This window comes from Anser brachyrhynchus (genome assembly GCF_964034855.1).
Source record: "Anser brachyrhynchus genome assembly, chromosome: 4".
Taxonomy (NCBI): Eukaryota; Metazoa; Chordata; class Aves; order Anseriformes; family Anatidae; genus Anser; species Anser brachyrhynchus.
In genome coordinates this window covers 19397583-19407476 of record NC_137698.1, presented here as the reverse complement: position 1 = coordinate 19407476, position 9894 = coordinate 19397583, and positions in this window count along the sequence as shown.

Genomic DNA, 9894 nt, shown 5'->3' with positions numbered 1-9894 from the left:
CACAGGCTGACCAAAATATTGCTGGAAAAACTTAGCATTTTTATTTTCATGCGTTTCCCAACAGAGGGCCAATTAGTTTTGGAAGCTTTCAGAATATTGTTATATGGATAAGATATTTTTATGATGTATTTATAGATGCAGAAGGTTTCAATTAGATGGTCAAGGTGAAAGAGTCACAGTTAAGAGGATGTGGTGGTTTCTGTTCTAGTTAGAGTCCTAACGTTATATGATTAGTCACCAGAGTAGAAAACTCACTATTTTCCTCTATTTTTCCTTTTTCCTTTCCACTATTTTCCTGTAATCTTCTATGATGGAAGATTTTGTACTAAAAGAGCATGCCAATGTCATTGCTTATTTTGCACATATAAAACAAGAAAGCCATGTCCAATTCATTTGACTGACAAAACCAGTTCTAGAAAATATTTCAGTGCTATAAAGCATTTAGATTTCCTATTTTTCTGCTACTTTTTTATACCTTCAGACACTTCACACCAGAGTTCTAAGAACTCTGTAGTCTAGCAGTGCTTCTACTCAGTCTTGGGAGTGTTAACATTTATTTATTTATTTATTTGCAAAACAAGTCATCCATTACAGAATATGAAGCAATGATTTGAATTTCTTCTCCTGTAGCTACCATAACCAGTCTCTGGAATATCCAGCTGTTGAATTTGGGGATCTAATTCCTTTTTTTTTTTTTCTCCATTTTCTCATCTCAAAAATCATACAGAATATGTGTTTATGTCTCTCTTTGTCCCAATGACATTCAGTGTTTTTACGAATTGGTGCAGTGTCAACACAAAAGGTTGAATAAGAACCAGAATAATCAGTTGTCTGACTGTTCTGATGCTTACTCAACCTGTGGTTTTAATGAGGTAAAACACACTTTTCCACTCCCAATGAGTGCCCTTCTAACCACTAGTTAGAGATAACTTCTTAAGCATCCATCACTTTTATGATGTTCCTTTAGTATAGGTGTTGCAAATAACCAAAACACAAAGTAATGCCTTTCAAGAAACAGCTATACTTGTCATGCAGGGACCACAGCAAAACAAATGACAGCATGGATGCAAAGCTGTGCAGAGGAAAAGGATCTGGGGGTGCTGGTCAATGCTCACCTAAACATGAGCTGGCAGTGTGACCAGGTGGCCCAGGAGGCCAATGGCATCATGGCTTGTATCAGGAATAGTGTAGCCAGCAGGGCCAGGGAGGTGATCATCTCCTTCTATTCTGCTCTGGCAAGGCCGCACCTCGAGTACTATGTTCAGTTTTGGGCCCCTCACTACAAGAAGGACATCGAGGCCCTGGATCGTGTCCAGAGAAGGGCTACGAACCTGGTGAAGGGCCTGGAACACAAGTCCTATGAGAAGCAGCTGAAGGAACTGGAGTTATTTAGTCTGGAGAAGAGGAGGCTCAAGGGAGAACTTATTGCTCTCTACCTGAAAGGAAGTTGTGGGAACTGGGTGTTGGCCTCTTCTCACAGATAACCAGTGACATGACAAGAGGGAATGGCCTCTAGTTGCACCACGGGAGGTTCAGTTTGGGAATTAGGAGACATTTCTTCTCAGAAGAGTAGTCAGGCATTGGAACGGGTTGCCCAGGGAGGTGGTGGAGTCACCGTCCCTGGGGATGTTTAAGGAAAGGTTGGACATGGTGCTTAGGGACATGGTTTAGTGGGTGATATTGGTGGTAGGGTGATGGTTGGACCAGATGATCTTAAAGGTCTTTTCCAACCTTAATGATTCTATGATTAAGAATGTAGGTAGAATGTGACCTCTAAGTAAAAATCAGTATTACCAGTAATACAGTAAGGGAAACCAGTATCATCAAGTTTCTCGATTTAGCATTGTCCACTTAGCTAAGACATATTACATGACCATCACAGGATAAAGCCTACACAAAAGCACAACCCATCTGAGTCCTCACTACACTGCCCAGCTATAATTACTCACACATCTGAAGTATGAAGTATAATGATTCACTTAAACAATTTGAAGTAGGTCCTGAGATGAAATCTGTAGTTAACTAATAGTTTTTGTAGTTTAACTATTGAAAATGCAAAATGCCAGATGCACAGAAAACATGGTTCTAACACAAACATGAAATAAGTATTGCAAAGTCGATCTTCCTTAACTGAACAGAAATACCGGAGACAATTATCAAGGTACCTGTAGATATGTAAAATGGGCTTGGGAATGAGATCACTAGGATTTCAACAGGAGGCCTAGATAGCTGATGGTAGTTGAATATGTCATTGGCTTAAATTTCATTACAGCTAACTACTGTAAAAAAAAAAATTTTCTTCCCCCTCTTAAAATTACTGTCTATATAAAACAAACGTTTTGAAGACAATAGCTTTTATGAAGGAAGTTATTATAACTTTAAGGAAGGAGATTGCTTACACAGCAGGACACAAACTACAGCAATTCAAAAAAACGGCTTTTCGCTTATGTGGTGATCCTGCCAGGCTGATGATTTGTGAGGAAACGTGGCATAACTCTTGCAGTTTTTCTGTTATACTAGTATGAATTATTTGCATAATCTATGTAATATGCTGCTGCATGGATAACAGATCACCACAAAATTTGAGGCAGAAAAAATCAGCTGCACTGTCCATGCTTCTGTTTCCCGCATAAAAGAAATTTTGGAAAAATATGGCAAGATCAAGAAGGCAAACAAGACAAACAGATTTAAGTGTTTTAGATCTAATCTGCCAGTTCAAGAAAATCTGTGCCTCTGATCTTTCCTTACTATCACCTGAGAATGCAATAAAAGTGGCTTTTTAAGCCACTATGGTGCACGTTCAATTTTTAATATACTTGTAGAGATTTAAGTACTTTTTTTCCTCCATGATTAGTATGAGATGCAACAACAAAAACAACAACAAACAGAAAGTAACAAAGCATTCAAACATCTCTTTATCTTACCCCTCTGTGTGTTCCAACAGGAATCTTGGCCTTTTCTCCTCTCCTTAGTTTCTGGAAAGTCTTTTAGCAATTGTTTCTAGTCCTTGTAGGGGGACACTTAGGAAAGGAGATTCAGATATGAAAAATAACTTTGATGGGTAAACATGAAAAAACATCTGTATAGGTTGTAGAATCTGTCATTGGAAGGTTTGATTTTGTAGTTTGTTTGTCGTGGGGTGGTAGCTTTCTTTGAGATTGGATTTGTTAAAAATTTGCCACAAGTTATCTTGTTATTGCTAATCCAGTTCCATGTAGGAAAGGTGAGATAAGTTCAGTTATTTCATTCTTATCTTCACATCTTCTTTTCTGTGAATAAATTTACTTTTTCCCCTCCCCTGTCCTCTGCTCACTCCTAATCCCCTAGGTATATTTCAAGCTGAGCAGTGTCATCCACTCCCACTCATTTCAGCCACTGTCTTCTGTAGACAGTTTTATCTCCCATTCTCCCCATGTTTGCAGTGAAATCTTCTCCTGACCTAGTGTGATGCAATTTCAACAGTATCTTTCTCAAAATGCTGTTTCCTAATAAATTCTATCTGTTCCACTACATCTGCTGATGCTGCAGTTGTAGTTTACTTGTGAACTCTGCAGGTCAGAAATATTTGATCCTGATCCTACCAGCTCTTACAACAAACAAGCTGGCATAAGGCACCTAAATCTTTCTGTAATTCCCTGACACTGTTTGGATGATCACAGCTGGCTGATGCAGACTTGCTGGTATCTAAAAGGACTAACTCTTAAATCTAGGCAGCCCTGACCGGGTTACAAAACATCCATTTAACATTCCTTAAAAAATACGACTTTACTGCCCAAATGAGTGGTGTGTCAGAATCCTCAGCTCCCAGAAGGAGCATCCTTCTGTAATTGAAAATTCCTGCCCATCTTGTTCTGACTCTGTGTTTACTTAGTGCTAATCAAATCTCTACTATTTCCTTCCAGCATCTACAAAAAATAGGTTCTTGGTATCTCTGAGCACTTTTCACAAAGTCCTGCTCAAGTATATGGTGACTAGGGCAACCTGAAAGTATGCTTCTTAATGGTAGCTTTTTCTCCAGCTCAGTCTCTCTGTTGATTTCGACTACTCTTTTCAGACCCTGCCCTTTGTATTCAGCATGTGTTCTTCTGCCATAGTGTTTTTGACCCAGCCACTAATCTGTACCTCATCTTCATTCATACTTCCTCTTCTAAAAATAATTTAAATACTATGATTTGTGATTTCCTTCCAAGACACATCTGAAAGGATCTTGTTGATGCCTTTCTTTTCAACTGTGGAAGCTTCCCAGTGGTTCACTGTTGAAATATTCACATTTCCTTCAGGCAATCCCTTCCATGTGAGCCTGTTGAGTGCTTTTAGGTTTGCAGAAAGAAGCAAACTTGCAAGACAAGCAGACAGCTTGTGAGCTAAAACTCTTGAGCTTTGAGGGGCTTGTTTGCCTGAAGGGTGAACATAGTTCACTGCAGCTCTACCAAAGTTCCATTTTGTTAATAAATGTATGCCATGTAGCTGGCTAAGTGAAAAATAAAATTCAGTAGTAATTCCTGAAGGACCTCAGGGAGGTGTTACACTGACAGAATGCTGATTTGTATCTTTAATAGGACATCATACCAACAAAACATCAAAATCATTTTATATAGGTGTATGTCATAACATGCTGAAGCATCCTCATGGCTAGAAAAGTTTTTTGTAGTGCTATCATAATAAATTCAGTTTTACTCTTTGTCTTTCTGGCTTTGTGGGTTGTTTTTATTGTGTGTGTAGCTTTTATGAAAACAACTGTACATTTTTTGTTACTCAAATATAGCATGACCAAAAATCTGATTTTTAGTCAAAGGAAACTCAAGAACTTCTCAAACATCAGAACTCCTACAAAACATTTGACTGACTCCTTTAGCAATGTTTAGAGTTGTGTGATTCAGTGGAAAATGTAGCACCACCACTTAAACACGTGTTGCCTCCAATGGAGCCATGTGGCTTTGGTAGGCTTTTTTATTATTTTAATTTATTTTCTTCAGCTGTTTTGTGCATTTGACAGATTTTGAGGGAGATTTTGGTCACTGTTGAAGTAGTCATACAGCACAAGTTGTCAACACTAATCCTCTCTCACACCCTGGGAACTGACATTTCTTGGATATGAGCTGAGTTGTACTATCTCACCTCAGGATACAGCAATGATGCACTTGTAGCTTACAAGTAGTTTACCAGTGTGGTGAGTTGACCCCAGCCAGCAGCTAAGCACTCACACAGCTCTCTCTTACTCCCCTGCTCTCCCTGGTAGAATGGAGAAGAGAATAAGAAAGAAAAAAGCAAAAAAACTTATGCATTGAGATAAAGACAGTTTAATAGGTGAAGAAAAGAGGGAGAAAAAATTAGCTCTATTCCAGCCAGATCCAGTACAACCTGCTAACTCAGCACAACAGGTTACAAAGCTTGCAGGCACTGTATTGATCTAGCCAAGGATCATCTCTCCAGATAACTTATCTCTACAAATTATGAATCATGCTGATACTTTGAACTTGATTTTTTGGTTTCTGATTGGCATCCTTAAAAATAAAGCATAAACAAAAATAGTAAGTAACTATAGTACAAAATTTTGAACTAACTTAGCACTCTGAGAATGTTATATTTTTCCTACTCTTATTTGCACCACAGATTCAAAGCTATTTTTTAAGGTCTCCTCAATTTGAAAACACAGTGTCTTTCTTTCAGAAGTCATCCAGAAAAGTTCATCTGGGACTTCTAGGTTATTACATCAGCATTCTGACATCCTACAGCTGAAAACACAGCTTGAGCTGCAGTTTCCACAGATTTGCATTTACTGTTAACAGCCAGGAACACTTACACATGAAGAGTTTCTGCTGGATGTAAAAACTTTGCAATTTATCTTTTTTTTCTTCCTTTTAATAATGAAATTTTCTCACTATTTTTATCCTAAACAACACTGAAATTTAACTCTTAGTGACTCTAAGTGAATGACTCAGTAAGTTTTTGCTTATAGTACTTATATTCTTGCTTCAGCATATAACCTTGTAGGGGAGAAGAAGATCCTACCTCAAGATTTCTTTTGAATCCTGCCTAGATTAATAATATGCAGAAACCATTGCTATCTAGCAGCTATTGAATAGTAACTGCAATTAAGTAGGTCTTTTCCTAGCAGGTATCTGTCCTTGCAATTAACTGGTACCCATCCTGGAAGTCTCAGGTGAGTATACATGGTGTAGTGACAGGCTATTTCATTGCCCTAAGTGCCTGTATGTCCTCAGATTATGAAGTTCAAATTCAAACTGCAGCCTATTCACTGATTAATAGCTAGCCTGGAAAATTTAAGTTGCAGACTTTTCAACTAGGAAAAAATAGTTGGATTTCACCTAAACCAGCTTTTTACTGCTTAGTAGTCATCAGGGCTAAAACCATCTGCTTCAATCCTTCTCTAATACGAACATTATTTTAAAAATAATTGAACTAGTATTAAGTACTAATATTTCAAATACATTTCTTTGGGTTTATTTTACCCAGTAAAATAGTTTTACTATGTACTATTTCTTGCTTGCTGTCTACATTTACAGGAGTATAGTATTTTATTGAGTACAGTAGAGATGAAGCCTAAAAAATTCTAGAGTGTACATAGTGGAGCTGCGAAAACTAAAGCATGGTTTTGGCTGAAACTGTGTTTATATAATTTGGCTGTTCCCTGAATAGAAAGGGAATAATTGTTACATGAAACCCCCCCATTTGTGGATGAAGGAAGGAAGACAGGCAAGATATGGTCACAAGGGAATATTCTCACAGTTCCAAAAAGAAGTAGAAAGATCCTTTTTTGTAATGACTGCTAGGGAATGCCTAGACAGTACAGGTCACTGGCACTACTGGTAGCATCTTTTTGCTAATAGCTCTCCTAGCTAAAGCATTCCTTTGAGAGACAGCAAAATCAATTCACAGAATCACAGAATGGCTGAGGTTGGAAGACACCTCTGGAAGTCATCTGGTCCAACCCCCCTGCTCAAGCACAGTCAAATTCCCAGGCATCATTTTTAGCAAGAGCAATACTATTGCAAGTAAAGGACTGCCAACACCTCTACTTTACTCTGTTACTTCTGAATTTATCACAAAAAACTGTAGAACACTAAACAGAAAATCTAGAATAGAGAGGTGTGAAATATGAAAGTACTATAAACTTTTCTCTTTAATCTGCTGAAAGCACTGCAGCTGCTCTGGTACTATTACTCAGACACTGGTAAAATAAAATAAAATAAAATAAAATAAAATAAAATAAAATAAAATAAAATAAAATAAAATAAAATAAAATAAAATAAAATAAAATAAAATAAAATAGTGACTGTGGCTCTTTAATGTTGGAAAATAAAGAAGAAAAATAGGGAAGAGATTTTTACCTGTCCCACCATTAAAATGCTAGTGACTGCAGACAGAGGTCAAAAAAAGATGAGGAAAGAAAAGAAGAAAACATGACACTAAAAGGGTCTAATGGATCTATTGTGAACTGGAAGTAAAGGTTTTCTGTTCTTGAAAACAGACTGTAGGAGCTGACAGCCTGGGAGTCTCAACTGAATTTTTTGGCTGAAAAATCCTTCTGAGAGATGTTACTAGCAAAGAGCAAAATTTATAATTGTGGAAAAATCACAGTATACGCACACCGATATGGAAGTGAGCAATTACATAGTTATCTTTGAAAGATTTTTAAGCTACTTAGGGGCACTTTGAATTTGATGCAGAGGTGAACAAAGCTGGCAATGATCGATGGGATGTTGTTCTAGGGAAAGCTGCTTTGTAGCCCTACAAATTTAATCGGGCAATTACTGTGATTCAACTAGAAAACCTACAAAGAGCAGAGAATTCTCGCCCTCGCTCCAAACTGAACAATACTTACCCAGCCACTGCATTATTCCAGGTTGGTGGAAACTGAGAAGATAGGTGAGGGAACATAAGCCACATACAACAACATTTCATCTGAAATCCCTACTTTAAAATATTGTCTGCTACTGTGTCCGATTTCTTTAAATATGATTACTCAAAAATCAGATTTGCCAAATCTCCATTTTTCCTGTGAGGGAACAGGAACATAGGTTCAAAATACAACTGTTGTATCTAATTGTTGTATCTAACTGTTGTATCTGTATCTACTTTTACTTATGTATACAGAAATATTTTTTGACCTAGTGCTGACAATACTTTTCCTCTGCAAGGTAATGAAACTTACTTCCAAGGTAAAAATTAGTGCTTTTAGAAAAAAATCTCAGAGCCAATTCCCAAATGATAACCAAAATAAACGTTAGGACCAAAACAGAGAGCTGTATACACACACATATATAAAAAAATCTGCATTTTTTCAGCCAAATTTAAATTTGAATCCACAAACAATAAAGAAATGTAATGTCTCATATTTCCTTTGTTGTTTTAACTTCTTTAGTTCTGTATTTAAAATATTCATGCTTGTGGGTGTGACCGATAAGTATGGAAAAAGAGGGTATGTAACATTCAAAATTACGTCAGTATAGAGATCTATATTTTATATCTGAAAATCTGCACTAGAACTTGGTACCCTTCCCCAAACATTTATTTGAAGCTTTGAGATGTAGCAATTGCTGTAGAATTATAATTGTATTCCAAGGCAGTAGAAAAGAGTTTTAGTCATGCTTTAAATATTGTCCATTCACTCTTTACTAAATATTACATTTAGCCATTATAGGAAACAGAAGGAAAGTAATATATCTTTCAAAGATAAATAACTGCACTATCATTCAATGATACAGTAAATATTTTAAAGAATAGATATGAAATATGGTTATTGAGCCTTAGCATTTATGACATGGACAAAGATGAAAAAATTATGCTATAGACATAACAACAGAAGTTGTTAGGTATTTTTTAAATGCACACGGTATACATTCTATTTTTTATTTAGTTTTGAACAGTTATACAGAAACCCAGTAAGATTTTCAAATCCCCTAACTTTGCGCAGATGCAGGTATATCACTGCACTTCTGAATTGCAAGTCATGGTCTAATACATTAATAGTAGAAAAATCAGGTTTCAATTAATATCCAATTTGTTTCTAAACTTCTTCGAAGCCTTATCAGTCTGTTGAAAAAAAATTGAAAGATGATGATAGCAGGCAACATTTTTTGTGATTTGCCTTTCAGCCAAAAAATGTCATTGAAAATACTTATGTAATATTTTAGAATGACTAAAATAGTAGGCTTAATACGAACTTGGCTGAGTCAGTGTTGTACTTCTCAATCTAATAACAACCTCATTATTGTTTAATTAGTAAAGATAATTAAATATGTTCTGTTCCACACAACAACTGCAGAAAATTATTATTACTTGTTTCACATACTCATACTGAAGACTTCTGCTAGAAACCACTTTGTCATAGTATGTCAAAGCTTAAGATGCTTTTGACAGTTTTTCCAAATGACATTGGAAGACAGGATCATTACGTATATATATATGTGTATATATATATATGTGTATATATATATGTGTGTGTGTGTATATATATATATATATATATACATCAAGCTATGCTGTGGATAATCTTAAAGGCCTGTAAATGTCATTAGAGTCTGTTAGTATTATAACAACTTTTTAAAGGGTTCTCTGTAGCCACACCTCTTTGTGTTTCAGGTTGGGAATTCACAATAAGGGAGAACAAGAAAAATGAAATACAGAATGAATGTTTTTGTCATTAAATTGTCATTTTCCATGTATACCACTGTCTACAGCAATGCGTGATGGTCATTTTTCTGAAAGGCTTCAGAATCATCCACAGCTAGGTCAGCTGCTGACATTTGATAACGTAAACATGTAGATAGGGGAATATTTTAATCCTTTGATGTGTGTTATTGTGTTAACACATTGGTTAGAGCCTGCAGTTGCAAGTGATCTCTCATCAGGCAAGCATTTATTAATTTC